Source organism: Saccostrea cucullata, unplaced genomic scaffold, assembly GCF_032062105.1.
Source record: "Saccostrea cucullata isolate Sc308-1 unplaced genomic scaffold, CSIRO_AGI_Scuc_v1 ctg2605, whole genome shotgun sequence".
In the NCBI taxonomy this organism is placed as follows: Eukaryota; Metazoa; Mollusca; class Bivalvia; order Ostreida; family Ostreidae; genus Saccostrea; species Saccostrea cuccullata.
The window spans coordinates 43,719-59,838 of NW_026940953.1; the positions used below are offsets into that span (position 1 = coordinate 43,719).

The 16,120-nt window shown below is 34.0% G+C and overlaps 1 long non-coding RNA gene across 1 annotated transcript; it reads right to left on the reverse strand.

Annotated features, from left to right (window-relative positions):
- Positions 1 to 4,368: 4,368 nt before the first annotated feature.
- On the reverse strand, positions 4,369 to 10,259 carry LOC134256702 (uncharacterized). Its single transcript, XR_009989772.1, has 3 exons — positions 9,530 to 10,259; positions 6,086 to 6,270; positions 4,369 to 5,954 (listed from the first exon to the last, which is right to left on the reverse strand). It is a non-coding gene; the product is annotated as an uncharacterized LOC134256702 (long non-coding RNA).
- Positions 10,260 to 16,120: the final 5,861 nt, after the last annotated feature.

Sequence of the window (16,120 nt, forward strand, 5' to 3'; positions counted from 1 at the left end):
GTATTCATTGTGAACTGTCAACAGGTTACTGGTATAAATATGTTTGACCTTGACCCTAGAGTTTGAACCACTTAAAAAATTAACCTTGGCAATTAACCTTTGAACAGGAAGTACTAGGTATTACTTATTTCACATGTGCATTCCTTGTGACAAGACTTTTTTCTGATACCAACAATTTGAACCCTTTGACCTTGACCTTTGAGTTTGACATATATTTGAGAAACTTCAACCTTCGCCATAGGCTTCCATACAGGGACATCAGTGTTTCACAAACACATCTTGTCTTCATTATTATTTGGTGGTGTCTCCATATGAGGGAAAAATTCCCGAGAGAGATGTATTCACAACAAACAAACAAATTACTAAAGAAAATATAAAACATGAATATGTTGGTCATGCATATCTCTGCATGAAAAAACAGCTTTTCAAATACTGTAACCATATTGTAACCCTTTCAAAACACTCATTTGAGCATTTCTGGTTTCCTTATCATATAACATCTGTCGTGACATGTCGTCCATCTGTTTGTCTGAAAACTTTTTACATTTTTAACTTGTCTAGAACCACTGGGCCAATTTTACCCATGCAATTCATATAGAAATATGTACATTTGTATGTCAGACTGTCCTTCTGACTGAATAAAATTAACCTTGGTCATCACGGTCATATCTACTGAATGAGAAGAGACAAGGCATTCATATTAAACTTATGTACTAGTATTTACCTGTGAGAATGGCATGGTTTTTTTTTTACATATGACCTAGAAGTTTGACCTACTTGCAAAAAAATTAAATTGTTATAAATTCATCATTTTGAAAGAGAAAAGTTAGGGCATTCATATTATAATGCATGTATATTATTACCTGTGATAAGACCTTTCCAAATGAATCATGACTTTTACTCTGTGACCTTGACCTTGAAGCCTAACCTACTTTTCAAAAATGTTGCATTTGCTTATAACTTTTGATTGAGATGAGATATGACTCTCACATTTGACTTGTACATTAATTACTCATAAAAATTCAAGGTGTTTCCCAGCATGCGATGCTTTTTTAATGTTGATGTTTTACATAATTTTCAAAATATTTAACTCTCCTAAAAGATGATTAGGCTTCTGAGTAACATTAAGGAGGACTTCAGGAAAGACAGGACTTTTTGCACAAAAAACGTCATTTTTCCACCCCCATGTGACCCCCCGGGGAAAAATCAAAATTATGAAACCTTACTCCACATCTACATGACACCACCAACCATCTCCCAAAAGATGATTAGGTGTAAAATGTAGGAGAAGTTCAGGGAAGACGGGGCTTTTTGCATAAAAACATCATTTTATGACCCTTACTTGACCCCCTGGGGCAAAATCAAAATTCCGAAACCTAACTGCACATCTACATGACACCACCAACCATCTCGCAAAAGATGATTAGGCTGCTGTGTAAAATGTAAGAGGAGTTCAGGGAAGATGGGGCTTTTTGCATAAAAAAACATTTTTCGACCCCCATTTGACCCCCCGGGGCAAAATCTAAATTCCAAAACCTTACTGCACATCTACCTGACACCACCAACCATCTCACCAAAGGTGATTAGGTTGCTGAGTAAAATGTAAGAGGAGTTCAGGAAAGACGGGGCTTTTTGCATAAAAAACGTCATTTTTTGACCCCCATTTGACCCCCCGGGGCAAAATCTAAATTCCGAAACCTTACTGCACATCTACCTGACACCACCAACCATCTCCAAAAAGATGATTAGCCTACTGTGTAAAATGTAGAAGGAGATCAGGGAAGACGGAGCTATTTGCATAAAAAACATCATTTTTCGACCCCCATTTGACCCCCTGGGGCAAAATCAGAATTCCAAAACCTAACTGCACATCTACATGACACCACCAACCATCTCCAAAAAGGTGATTAGGCTGCTGAGTAAAATGTAAGAGGAGTTCAGGGAAGATGGGGCTTTTTGCATTAAAAAATGTCATTTTTTTACCCCCATTTGACCCCCCGGGGCAAAATCGAAATTCGGAAACCTTACTGCACATCTAATTGACACCATCAATCATCCCCTAAAAGGTGATTAGGCTGCTGAGTAAAATGTAGAAGGAGTTCAGGGAAGACGGGGCTTTTTGCATAAAAAACGTCATTTTTCGACCCCCATTTGAACCCCCAGGGCAAAATAGAATTCTGAAACCTTACTGCACATCTGCATGACACCACCAACCATCTCCCAAAAGATGATTAGGCTGCTGAGTAAAATGTAGAAGGAGTTCAGGGAAGAAGGGGCTGGTTGTATAAAAAACCTCATATAAAGACCCCCATTTGAACCCCTGGGCAAAATCAAAATTCCAAAACCTTACTGCACATCTACATGACACCACCAACCATCTCCCAAAAGATGATTAGGCTGCTGAGTAAAATGTAGAAGGAGTTCAGGGAAGACGGGGCTTTTTGCATAAAAAACGTGATTTTTCGACCCCCATTTGAACCCCTGGGGCAAAATCAAAATTCCAAAACCTTACTGCACATCTACATGACACCACCAACCATCTCCCAAAAGATGATTAAGCTGCTGTGTAAAATGTAAGAGGAGTTCAGGGAAGAAAAGTGTGACAGACGGACGGACGGACGGACGGACGGACAGACAGACAGCTATACAGTTGAGAGGTACATTGTGCATTTTACGGAAGGTGCGGGGTTATCATTTTGCTTTGTGGGGTTATTAATAGTACAGTGGTGACTTGAGAGGTTTCATTAGGAATTCAAACAAATGGTATATTGTGGGGTTAAAGGTCTATATTTGTGGGGTTTAAGATCTATATTTGTGGGGTTAAAGATCTATATTTGTGGGGTTAAAAATTAATTATTTAATATCAAGTCAACTTTACAGGCAACTAATTATAAGTACTTAAAATTGTTACTGTTTTTCTGAATAACTTAGAACGGATATAGCAATAACATTTTTCAACTACTGCATAGCAGTAACAATGCAAAAAATTGTTTTTATTTGAGGATAACTGTTGCATCAAAGTAAATTAACCCATCATGTTTTCACATGAAGATGATAGACAAGAATATCCAAGAAAGTGTTAAACAAACAACCCCACTATGCTATATAGATATAACAGACAACACTAACCCAATAAATTATAAGACAAACAACCCCAGTGTGTACTCTTATAAAGATAATAGACAACACTAACCCCATTAAGCGTTTGGACAGCAACCCCACTATGTACTCTCACAAAGATAACAGACAACACTAACCCCATAAAGTGTTTGGACGGCAACCCCACTATGTACTCTCATAAAGATAATAGACAACACTAACCCCATAAAGTGTTTGGTCAGCAATCCCACTATGTACTGTTATAAAGATAATAGACAACACTAACCCCATAAAGTGTTTGGACAGCAACCCCACTATGTACTCTCATAAAGATTATAGACAACACTAACCCCATTAAGCGTTTGGACAGCAATCCCACTATGTTCTCTCATAAAGATAATAGACAACACTAACCCCATAAAGTCTTTGGACGGCAACCCCACTATGTACTCTCATAAAGATAATAGACAACACTAACCCCATAAAGTGTTTGGACAGCAACCCCACTATGTACTCTCATAAAGATAATAGACAGCACTAACCCCATAAAGTGTTTGGACAGCAACCCCACTATGTACTCTCATAAAGATAATAGACAACACTAACCCCATTAAGCGTTTGGACAGCAACCCCACTATGTACTCTCATAAAGATAATAGACAACACTAACCCCATAAAGTGTTTGGACAGCAACCCCACTATGTACTCTCATAAAGATAATAGACATCACTAACCCCTTAAAGTGTTTGGACAGCAACCCCACTATGTACTCTTAAAAAGATAATAGACAACACTAACCCCTTAAAGTGTTTGGACAGCAACCCCACTATGTATTCTTATAAAGATAACAGACAACACTAACCCCATAAAGTGTTTGGACAGCAACCCCACTATGTACTCTCACAAAGATAACAGACAACATTAACCCATAAAGTGTTTGGATAGCAACCCCACTATGTACTCTCATAAAGATAATAGGCAACACTAACCCCATACAGCGTTAGGACAACAACCCCACTATGTACTCTCATAAAGATAATAGACAACACTAACCCCGTAACGTGTAACAACCCCATTATGTTCTTATATAGATAAAAGATAACATTAACCCCACAAAGTGTTAGACAAGAACCACAATATGTTCTGATAGAAAATATCAGACATCTTAGTAACCTCAGAGTGTTAAACAATAAACCCCGCTGTGTTCTCATGTAACAGATACCAGTAACCATATGAATTGAAGTGTTTGAAAACTCCATGGCCAGTATGTTCTAATATCAAAAAACTCTACCAGGGACTGGTAATAAAAGAACAAGTACCCCCACTATGTTCAATCGCAACTTCTCGAGCCTTTCTGACTAGCTGACAAACGACCTCGAATGTATTAGTTAGACGCCATGGCAACAACCCCCCTTTTCATGATCTTCGAAATAAATGCATGAAGACCTTTTATCTGTGGAATATGGAGTTTAACTTTATTCAATGCTATGATATTACATAAAATATACTATAAAAGGGACTTCTTACTTCCTCTATCCTATATTTGAAAAAAACAAGAAAAGCAAAACCTTTAACATCTGGTGATGTTAATACATTCGAGGTTGTTTTTCCGAACTCTGACGGAAAGACCCTGAGTGAGATGATGCGATTGCCAGTACGTCATATCCTTTTTTTACTATTAAAAATACCAAACAATACTCATAATACTTTTTCCTATTTTGATAACATACTCGAAAATTTGTTTTAAATATTTTTCAAACTATTTTTAATTGGATAATCTCTTTATCTTCACTGCTTATTTCTAATGAGAATTTTTCCTTTGAATCTGCTGGTGCATGAATTTGAAGTGTACATTATGCATCAAAAGCATACATAATTTCATTGTAAATTAATAATAATAAATAAAAGAGATGATCCTGATTTTTAAAAAAAAATTTAATCAAACTTTTCAGTTACTCGACAAGTTGAACACAGATAAGAAACATGTCAATAAATGTAGAACACAGAAAAAAAAAAACCTCAAAATTTGAGACAATCTTCATAGATGTAAAAAAAAAAAAACAAGTATATAGTGAGTTGTCAAATAACTCTAAAACTTGCATGTTATTGTTACTTATTTTAAACAAAATATATTAATTAAAATGAAGTTTTAAGAAAAAAAGTGTTGTCTAATATCTCATCATTTTGCATTTTAAAATTGATCTTAAAACAAAAATAACGATGTACATCCTTTTGGAAAATATACTCAAACTTAGAGCTGCACCCCCACTCCCATCCCCTAAAATAAAATGAAAAAAAAAAAAACATGCAATTGATTTAAATTTTTCAAAAAATAAAAATCAAACAACATAAATGTACATTTCAGTTTAATAATTATTTCTCGCATTTAAAATGAGATCGCTAATTAAAAAAGACGAAAACTATGACTGTTAATGTATAGAAATTCGCCATGCCGAATGCAATGTTCATAAAAGATCCTTTTGTCTTAAAGCTGAACACTACTCATAAACATAAGTAATCAGAGATTACATAGCTCAATTCAAAAAATGATTACTTCAACTAAGACACGGTCTCACATTTAACTAATAATCAAGAAGTTAATTTAAGGTTTGCAGTAACTTGAGAATAGACATCCAAATACTTGAAACTAGTTGCCCATCAAGAAAATGTAATTCAAATCCACGACCCATGTAAATATTATCTTTTTTAGATCAACTTTCAAAAATCGATTCATCTTCTTTTTCTGAAAAGTAAGTCAGGTCCTGAATGTCGCCGTCTGGAGAAGGCAATGGCAAAAATGAATCGGGATTGTGCTTGTTCTTCTGAAAAGTCTTTAACTCATACTTCATGTATACCTGTCAAAAAAAAATACAGTAAAATATATTTGTAAATGATAATGTTGAATTTTTTTTACAGGTTATGTTTTAATTTATTGTAACATAATATTGTTGTCTTGATTTTATGGGCACTTATAACATGTACTAACCACTGATCTGGATGTCTTTAATAGTTGCTTTCCTTAAATTTGTGAACTATATTCAGATCACAAATTGTGTGTTCAAGACACAGGTTTGTTCTTTCAACTTTATGAATGTCCGACGCCTGCTGGTGTTGCTGCAACAATAGATCATCAAAGTTCCACTGATGTTCACTTTCAGTGGTATCTGAACTCTACAAAGGAATACAGAAGCAAATGTTTATTTATAACACATACAAAAATTCCGAGTTACTAATTAAAATTCATCGAAATTTATTTATAGCATAGTTGTAATGTACTGTGAACTTCTTTCTTATATTGGTAAAAGGTGAAAAAGTACAGTCAAACTTGTTTTAATTTGGGAAGTCCAGAAACTAGCCAGGTGGCCTCTTATTCCAGTTTGCCCAAGAAGTAGCCAGTCGGTCAATAAATAAACAGCAATAACCACTACAGTTGATTTAATTAAACATGTCAATTTCACATAACCTTTGTATGTGTGTATATATATACTAATCCATGCTTATTTAAAAAATATCAAATTAAAGAATTCCAAATTTTTAAGGTTTTGTGCATGTTTCTGTTCCTACAAAACAGTTAAACTTCATACATTCATAAGTGTAAATTATCAGAGTTCCCGAAACGCACCGGTCCACCGGGGATCCCCGGTAAACTTTGAATTGGACCGGTAAAATCTTAATCTTATCGGTCAAAATGTCCGATGTTTTTTTTTTTACAGACTGTATAACGTTTACATATAATCTTAACAAAATAATTTAATTCAATTGTCCTGACAATAAACAAATGCAAAACTAAAGGAATGAAAAAAAAAAACGTCATGGGCGCGCCAGATCTTGTTTAAATAAAATGTGTAAAATTGTCTACTATAAAAAGCTACATATTAAAAAAGAAATAATTTCCATAAGTCTGGGAGGAAAAACAGGTTTAAAAACACTGTCAAACAAATATTTTCCCTCTGATAAATATATGCACTCTGTAGTTCTGACAGTAAAAAAATGTGACAATCTACTTTCGTTTTGAAGGACGAATTTGCAGGGTTGCAAGAGTTGCCTGCTATTTTGCTTGATTACAAACAATTTGTTACCATTTATTATTTTCTCTATAATTTAATCTATTAGCATGATAATATTATACCAACTTCTGGATTTTTTTTAATGTATTTGATAGCATTTAAAATACATGCGCGTTTTTCCCCTTTTCTAAAAATAGCGGACTGACTTGAATGTAGTAAAACGACAACAAATTCACTTAAAATCATCATTTTCATGATAAATTTGCATATCTTTATATCATTAGTAGATATTTTTAACTATGTGGAGGTTGTATAATAAATTTAAACTAGTCAGAAATATCGGACGTTTTCCAGGCTTTTTAAAACGAGTTTGATATTTTACGTAATATTTTTCCTGGCACATAAAATACCAACATCCAAAATCCAAAAGAAAAAAGCCTGGAAAACAACATATATTTCCCACTAATTCCAAACAATCAACCAAGAGTTGTCATGTTGCAGATTTTATTTAAAAAAAAATTTTAAAAAAATCTGTCAGAAAGGACATAATAATTTTATACGATGAATTAAGCATTGGTCATCACACGCCGTCGGCGACGTCAAATCCTGCATACACAGGCCTTATAGAAAATATTTTAATAATTTTTTTAAAAAAAATCTGCATTTGCCATCTTTTTATTTACACATATTATTTATTATATCGACACAATTTCCAATCCTATAATATGTTAAATTTACATACAAAAAATTAATGTCAGGTAAATTTTACAACTGTCCGGTGAATTTTGAATATTTACAGGACAATTGTCCGACATATTTTTGACTAGTTTCGGGAACTCAGAGTGTTCTTTTGTTACATTCAAATATATGATAATTGAATTACAGTATCATTCAAGAAGAAATACATGTGTCTTACTACTATCTATTTTTTTAATAAGAAAAAATACACAAGCTTTGATTAAAAGACAGTTTAATGGTGAATTAAAAGTATAAAAATTTATTTCAGTAAGTGTCAATAAAATCCATTTAAAAACTTCACTATCATATGTTCAGGTAATGATCAGCAGTGTAACCCCCCCCCCCTTTCAATTAATCCTCGATCAACTAGTTTGCTGAAGTTTTTAAAGTCTGGTAAATTTTTAATATTATTTTTATAAAGCTGTCAGAATTTCTATCTAACATACAGACACACACAAAAAAATTATTCAATTGACCAAAGATTTGTATTTACGCAGTTTAAAATCATTCTACACAACACAGGTGTCAAGTGCAGTAGAGCGTAACTAATCCCTATCGATCGTCTCCTGATAGTGAAATTCACGAGATGATCATGCTATACAAAACATTTGTTTTGACAAAAGTTGCAATTAGAGCTTCTACACGGAATCAAAATCTAACAGGTGTGAAAATACTGATAGCCCCGTATTGGCCAAGTCACATACTCTCACTGTAAATATTCAAAGTAATGATGAATTAATATTGTAAATTACAAAATGTAGCTTTAAGCTTGAATTTCTTTAAGTTAAGCTATGGAAAAACTATTAATTGTGATTTATTTCTTTTAAATTTTCAATCGTCAATCTTGAAAAATAAGTACAAATTGATCTTACAGGAATTATATTTTTTTAATTAACACAAACAGAGTTATATAAGCGTATCTAAAGGTAATTTGTTTAATTTCTTTAATAGGTGAATTTTATTATCGGGCACATAATTACACAAGCGAATGTGTAAAAATGTGACATATTGGGTATTCTAACAACTGATTAAAATGTCCTGCACTCATTTATAAACATTGATTGTCATTTATCAAATTGATATACCACTAAATTTTATAACCTAATTATACAACCCCATGTTGATTCCTACGAAGCCTACTTGCTGTGAAAATTTATTGCAGTGACATTGTTAATTCCATTTTTCCATTCTGATTTTCTCTCTATAGATTAAGGTATGATTACAAGTACATGTAAACAAATGTGTGAAGAGTAGATAAACAATTGGTACGTATCTAGAATGAATTCAGAGAGAGAGAGAGAGAGAGAGAGAGAGAGAGAGAGAGAGAGAGCAATTTTACTACGAAACAGAATAAAATTAAAGCCAAAAATATTCAATTTGAAAAAAATTTAACACGGAAGATTTAAAAATTAATCGGGAGGGGCGGAAGAGGCGTGAAAAATCCAGAGATTTTGTCTCCCGTCGGAAGAATCACATGTATTTATGTTATGAGATATTTGCATGTATTTACCATAGGTATAGAGAAAATTCGAATTAAGAAAACACGATCGTTTTTGGAAGTAAATAAGCCAAGTAGTACTCCAACACGGATAAAATTATGGAGATTTATTGACAGTTGGAGCATGTTATATGGAAAATTTAAATGGTTTGGATTTTTATAGCAAAAAACGAGTGAAAATACGTACCAGGTGTGCTTTGCATGTATTGCATGTGTATAAATAATATTATCTTTTTTTACTGGCCAACGGGGCGACCTTCTTGCAGAAAACCACTAGCCCGACCCCCCGGGTATCGGTCGATTTTCATTGCAGACCTCTGATTAAAAAAAGAACTATCAGTGCATTCATTATCATTTTTTTTTTTTACAAAAGCCCGTTTTCAATAGGTATGTGTTTATGTGGACTACAGATTTCCTTTCCTTGACTTTAAATGAATTCTACAACTGCATAATGTACGTATGAAGCATGTCAAACAACTTACAAAGCTTTTTTTCAATGTGGTGCAACAAAATAGTAAGACTTACTGCATTTGCTTTTTGTGTTTCCGAATTTCCTCACTGCTAATACAAAGTGTCCAAATACAGCTACTTCCGTATTCTGCGCATGCGCAGTTAGTTTTAAATATATGCGCATGCTCAGGTATTCGGAACTCCTCGATTCAATTACCGAACTCCTCTAAACAGCAGATTTCTGAATGTCTGAGCGTTTTGGGCTAAGGACATGTCCAAAATTTGGACAAAGTCTTTGTGAGGTTAAATCTAATTTTAGGTTTTTCGACCTCATAGAGTAATTTTGAACGTAAATAGACCTCTTCATTATGGGGTTAACCCCACAGTACCCAAAAAACCCCACACTGCTGGAAAATACGTTAATTTTACCCCACAATGTACCTCTCGTAAGAACAGACGGACAGACGGACGGACATGAGTAACAACAATATACCCGAACTTTCTTTAGAAAGTGCGGGTATAATCAAGTCAATAAACAATGGAATGAGCGTAAGAATATGTGTTGCACTCGTCCAATTGCGTTGAGGTGCGACGGAATACGCAAACTCTAAGAATTCCAACCACAACAAGGCTGAAGTGGACGGTATTCCAAACAGCCCGTCATCACGGTATAGGTAAAACAGAGACTTCATCACCGCGACATTGGTTGATGCGGAATCCAAGACAGGTAGTCATCACGGTATAGGTAGAATAGAGACCTCATCACCACGACATTGGTTGATGCGAACGCTGTTTCCAACAGGCAGTCTTTGAAGAATACACAATCATACAGAATTCACTAATGCAACACAAGTTGATGAAGACGCTGGAACAAACAGGGCACCATTGAGGAATATTGGAGCACACGATTATCACTGCGACATGGGATATTAAGGACACAGGCTAAGCAGGAAGTCTTCAGCTACAATGACATAAGAAGAACAGCAGTATTTGTTCTAAAACAAGAGGAGGGTGGGTGGGGAAAATTAAAACATTGCAACAATTCAACTTCACAAAATTTTCCATGACCTTACCGTTTTATCGATTTATCAAGAAAGGAAGAGGAGGAAACAACTAAGTATTAGACTAGTATATGTAAATGGACCTAAATTTTCCGGATTGATAGGTTGGGACTAAAAGTACATATAATTATATATCTGTAAGGGCTTAAGACATCCGGAATGAAAGGACATAGGGTTACTGAAATAAACTCACCTATCGGAGACCAGGCTCGTATAAGTGGTATTATTTCAGATTCCCTATAAATCAAACAAACAATATGATGTTATCTTACTTGTTCAATATGGCGCTTCTGGCCGCGGTGATCAATTTGCTGGGGCTACCACAGGGCTGCCCCACAATCAACAATCAATACAACAAATGTGACGACCCAAATCGGGCGGATCATGCACTGGATAGGTCACAAGTGCATGAACGTCACCAATGCAATAATCAATCAAATTCAATCAATCGATTATCAATCAATCAGTCAATCAATTCAAATATCAATCAAATCAATTACTTGTCAATCAATCAACTATTAATCAGTCAATCAATTCAAATATCAATCAAGTCAATAAACAATGGAATGAGCGTAAGAATATGTGTTGCACTCGTCCAATTGCGTTGAAGTGCGACGGAATACGCCACTTGCAAGGGCCATGACTACTCGTGTATACTACGAGTAATCATGGAACTGCAACTGAACCATGGTGACGGCGGCAGTACCTCAAAGCAAATGGTCACCGTCGACCAGGGCCTGCTCATTCAGCAATAAAAATTTACAGAATAAGTGATTACACAAGTTTTACAAAAGTAGCCAAGGTTTTGTCCGTATAAAACAACTACTATTTCCTCTAACATTGTTGATACTTACCGACACTGTATTTTTCCATTGGTTACTTGTATAATTTACTTAAAAAGCTGTCACTCTTTATTTGACTTTTAAATCATTAAAACACCTCTTACCAAGTTTCCTTGCGTGACAAAGTAATATAGAACTTAGAAAGATATAACTATCTTTGCAAGTGTTGCTTATAGTTGTCTTAAAGGATTTTGTACTGAAACAAACCAAAATTGGAAATGGACAGGATACTGTCACGTTGTCCCTCTGCGCTTAAGGTACTTAGCTACTTTTAACAACTTTTAACAATAACAATGTGTCCTAATACCCCCCCCCCCCCACCGATCCCTTTATATACCTATCTTTATAAATTAAGACCCTTCTGTAGTACTTCACAATTTATGAACCAACTATCGATTAGTAATAGGGAAAAATAGAATACCAGTAAAGAGTGTAAAAATAGGTGAACACGTGGTAGGCCTAATATTACGGAGCAATCGGCTATTCGAATATTCGGCTATTCTGATACCAGAATGCTGACAAACTTACTATTGGATTAAACGGGATCCACTGTACATTTATTAATGTTTAAACAATATGCTTTTGAAAAGCAGCAATTTTCAAAATTATAACAATAACCTTGTCCTCCCTGTTGCATTCTGATGGGAAATGTGTAGTATTTGCTTCAGTAATTGAAGTGAGCGAGATTTAATATTTATCCTACAAAAATGACAAATATATTTTATAAACTATCCAATAATGTCTAAACCCGCCCGCAATTTCTGTTAAAAAGGGGGTTGAGCCAAACGTTCCATTCAACCTCTCATATACATCTTCGATTAAAGGAACCGTATATTTTAGATTTAGATTGCATCTTGTCAACGGGGCAATTTAACACAGTTAAAACAAAAACAAGAATTGTAAGAATGTTGACCAAAAAAAATTGTTCGAAGAGAATAGTTTCCCCTCAGAAATGATGGTAATAGTAATTTATATCAAGTTTACGCCCTTAACGTTAAACCTAGTAAATGTATATTTGGTAATTAAGGTAGATCCTAACTTAAACGAATCTGGCTTAAATTAGTAAATATATGTCTTTGTTATGTTTACTTGAGATTGTTGAGCATATGGAATTTGGTATATCATTATTCATGCGAAAATTAATATTTGCCATCTGCAAGTTTGATTAACTCAAGCTAGGTCATTGTATGCTGACACACATAAGGATACACCCAATTCTTAGTTGCCTTAACACTAAAAGGGAATTGTTTTTATTTTTACGTTAGATGTAAAATTCATTTCAAGAGAGCATGATTCTTTGTATATTTTTATTTTTAAAATTTTGCCAATATTTTTGGTAAACTATATATTACTAAAATTGGGGTATACCTAACCCAAAAACTGCTTTGTAAAGCTTATTTTGATCCATCATGATAAAACATGTGCCTTATCAATTATGTTACCTTAGATATTATCCTATCCAATACAACAAGGCATAATATAAGCATAATACAATCATTTGAGAGTTAATATGATTATAAAAAAATAAGGGATTTTGTGATGCAGACTCAAGATCAATCTGTTGATTTTGTGTTTTGGTGAAAATCTACAATATAAAATACTCTACATTAAATTTTGGCAATTGAATTTTGAGGGTTATGTACTCTGAAACAGGTTGTAATGTATGACAATAAGCAAGCACATATGTCTTTTATGGCTTTGTAGTTGGTTTATGTTACTTGAGAACTTCCTTAAACAATGCTTCTTATACGATCAGTCACACAGGCAAAATAGTTCAGATACATAATGTACGTTGGTGGGCAATGGACATACCTATATGTAAATGAAAATGGATTGGTCAATGTACAACAATTTTGAATGATGAAATTAGTTAAATATCTGAGAATATAGAGTCTGGAGTATGCTGAAGGTCTGTGACATTGAATACATTAAAGATGTGTTACAGTGTACTGTTAAATACTCAATTTATTTTGACATAACTCTCATTTATTACCATTAGCATGTAAGGGTGGAATGTGTCCTAATTTATGACCTTAAATTTTGGTAAGTATTATTTCCCTTCATTTAAATTAATCAAAACAATTAATTTAAAATATTTAATTTTATTTTATTTTAATTTATTAATTAATTTATTAATTTATTTATTTATTTTGTAATTGCCATTCTATTTCTACTGTTTTCATACATCTTTCCACCCCAGTATATAATTATAATATTCTATTAGTATTATTTTAATTTTTATTTGCTTAAAGATCCCTTTCCCCCAATGCAATCTTTGTTAATTAAGTACTGCTAAGTTACTGAATTTTGTTTCTCCTGGGCAATGCTTGCTTGAACATAAAGTGCTTTAATGTGTCAGAGTATTACGACATTTAAGGGTAGAGAATTTAGTCTTATTAGAGATTGAAATTATTAATATTTCTATTTAAATGCTTATTTACAAGCTTTAATTTGCATTCCAGTCAATCCTATCAAGTTATCAAAAACTCAATCTGAGCAGAATGATTTATTTTCTTATCAATTTGTGAAGTTTAATTTCATTTTTAAAGGACCAGTATGAAGCTCGAGACATCCTGAGATAAAAGTAACAGCTTTTTACCCTTGTGCGACTCTAACGCCTTGCACTAATATGATTTGCTCCTTGTTTGTGGCTGAACCCAGCATATCTATTCTAAGGCATATGAATGCTTGATTATTGCTGCTTTATGCTACGGTTTATGAACCCAAATTCTACATCTTTCTTGTGCTAGAACCTTTGTTACCCTGAGGCAAAAAGCTCACTCTAAAAACTCTTACAATTCTATTTTTATAGTCGTTGACCAGGTGGACAACAACAATTTCCAAGGTTAACCATTGAGTATCCTCATTTCGAGAGACCCCTTTTCCCCTTAAAAAAAAAGTCCTAATACCCCCCCCCCCCCTTGAAAAAAAATCAGTTCATATAAAACTATGACCTTCTATTTTTCGGTAAAACATTATCTGTGTATGCCTTTATGCATTTTCTTAAAATGTTCCCATAGACCAGCAAATAAATGAAACGATGCCAAATTGCAAATGACTCAATAACAATGATGATATTAACCAAGATCCTTTCGGTACTTTCAGTACTTTGATTACTGCAGAAGTGAAAGTGACGCATTTCTCGTGAATGTTCAAAAGTAAAGGCCATTTAAAGACTATTAAATTTTGGCAAAATGTGTAATTACTAAGTACCTTCTTCAGGCTTCATAACATTGGAAAACAAAGCTTAACACAGATTAGTATGCCTGACTTAATATTTCTGCGCTTGCCCCCCCCCCCCCCCCCCCCCAACCAAAAGCGAATCTGGAATTGTTTATGGTTTACTCCTAAAAATAATCACTTAAGTTAAACCATCCCTTGACTTCCATATGTTTCATATTGCTGTTATCTATCATTCAAATTATACCATATAGTGTAAATTCAACCAATTAGCCGACGTTTGATCTTAACTAAAAATCTCGGGCAATATCCAAAGCAAAATTACACCCTCGGCACGTCTAATTTGACTAGAAATCACCAACCATGATAGTTACTCATGAAATAAAACTTATTTCATTACGAAAATTAAAACATTGCAACAATTCAACTTCACAAAATTTTCCATGACCTTACCGTTTTATCGATTTATCAAGAAAGGAAGAGGAGGAAACAACTAAGTATTAGACTAGTATATGTAAATGGACCTAAATTTTCCGGATTGATAGGTTGGGACTAAAAGTACATATAATTATATATCTGTAAGGGCTTAAGACATCCGGAATGGAAGGACATAGGGTTACTGAAATAAACTCACCTATCCGAGACCAGGCTCGTATAAGTGGTAATATATAACAAAGTTTGCCTATTTGAGATTGGTATACATTAGATTATCTAATACTAATGTATGAATTATAAAAAAAAATGTAGATAGGCAAGCTTGTTTTGTGCGTTTTCTGAAACAATTCAATGAGAATTTACAAAAAAAAATTAAATTGACTTATACTGTAGAATCATTTTAATTCGTAGGGGTCAAGGTTTGCTGGTTAGCAAAATTTAACCTTTTCATTGGGACGTCATTTCATGGGTTACTTGTAAGTACCATGGTTCAGTGATTCAATTTGGTAAAAAAATAAACGTTCGTGGTGAGATTTATTCGTAGATAAGGGTAACCCACGATATTCGGGACAATTGATCCCCACGAACAATTAGGATTCTACACTACATGTATTTTGACCTGGGTTTCCCTCTGTATCCCATATCCTAGACCCAATACGTTTTGCATTGATGAAATGTTGCATCATTCAAGGGGACCAAAAAGAGGTCTTAGCTTTTCTTGTAGATCAAAATATAGGATTTTAAAAAATATGCGTTTATGGTAGTCGCCGCACCTTAAAATAACGTAATATTACGAATACGCACCTTAAC